We start from the raw sequence: 1,458 nt of genomic DNA on the forward strand, positions 1-1,458 counted from the left end.
AACTACATGTAGATCAACCCCTGAACCACTCCTGTACATCCTGATATACGGGGGGGACCTGGAATCAGCCCCAGATGATTTTAATCTGCTGGGCTGTAACACGTAGGTGGCCAGGGGCTACTTCACGTACAGTGCAGATGTTTCTGCCATGAGGTGGAGACGTCCAGGGGAAGGGAGGAGCAAAGAGCTTGGAGCTCCAGGGGTGTCAGCTGTCTGTCTGGGTCCATGAGGCAACTCGCTGACGCGTGGTAAAGCCACATGCTTTAGTACACACAGCTTTCCCCATACTGCCCGCGGTCCGTCTCCAAGAGGTGGAGGGGGTAACGCAGTCCCTAGTCGTTCTCTGGCCTTTCGCAGGCAGGCAGCGAACAAAGCTGGCAAGCAGGGCAGTGGGATTATTTTACCATCTGTGCATTAGAAACTGGCCCAGGAGTCACCAAGCTCGCTTCATACAGGACATGGCTGCTTTGGCGTGCTAATGACTCCTGCTCACTGTCAGCTGGGGCTAGATTTGAATCGGGGATGAGGAGGTGGAAAACACATTCTCCCTCCTATTTTACTCCTATTTCAGCAACTGCATCATTTTAGAGGAAAGCCAGTTCAGGGAAGAATGAATCCACATTTTAAAGAGTGCTTCTCATCTGCTGTTCATCAGGCTCCTCACCCTCCACCAGGGCAATCCGCAGCTGGCACCGAGCTGGGGGCACCTCTGGCCCTGGGCAGCCAGCCTGCTGCGGGGCAGCCCCCCAGTCCTCCGAAGGGCTAGGCAAGGCCTGCCGAGGAGGCGGGGTAGAAGAATATATTTTGCACATTTTAGAAAGGAAACCTGGGACCTAGTATCTCATTCTAGAAAGTAATCATGGACTTAATTGCATTTTGCTGCAGAGTTGCCTTAACATCAAGGGAAAATCAACAGGGATTGCTCAACATCAAGGCTAATCTCACATACAGAACTTACTGAACACAGGAACCACGTTTTTGCTGGCTCAAGGTGAAACGCTGGGCTAAATTCTCCTTCAGCTGCGAGAAAAGCCCTAGACACGCTCATCCTGCATTAGTCCAACTGTAAAGAGCTTCAGTTATACACATACAACCCTTCTCTCCCTCCTATGGTGGTGTCGCAATGCAACAGTGCCTCGTTATGATCAAACTCCTCTTTTATGGCTATAGGAATATGTGGAAGTCTTCTACCCTCATTACACAAATGACTCCTTAGCAGCTTTATTTTAAGAAACTACCCACATTGGTAACACAACCGCATTTTATCTGTCACTGAGGGGAAGCTGTGACTGACACCTGAGCGTGTCCTCAGCAACCGCAAACCTGCATGTATAGGGCAGGTCCTATGCATCTAAGCAACTACAGTAACTCACCACTCCCTCTGCTCCACACTGAATCGCAGTCTTGCTTCTGCTTACAAACTTGCTTGCTAATCAGACATTTAATACTATTTATGCA

Source organism: Phalacrocorax aristotelis, chromosome 12 (assembly GCF_949628215.1).
Source record: "Phalacrocorax aristotelis chromosome 12, bGulAri2.1, whole genome shotgun sequence".
Lineage (NCBI taxonomy): Eukaryota > Metazoa > Chordata > Aves > Suliformes > Phalacrocoracidae > Phalacrocorax > Phalacrocorax aristotelis.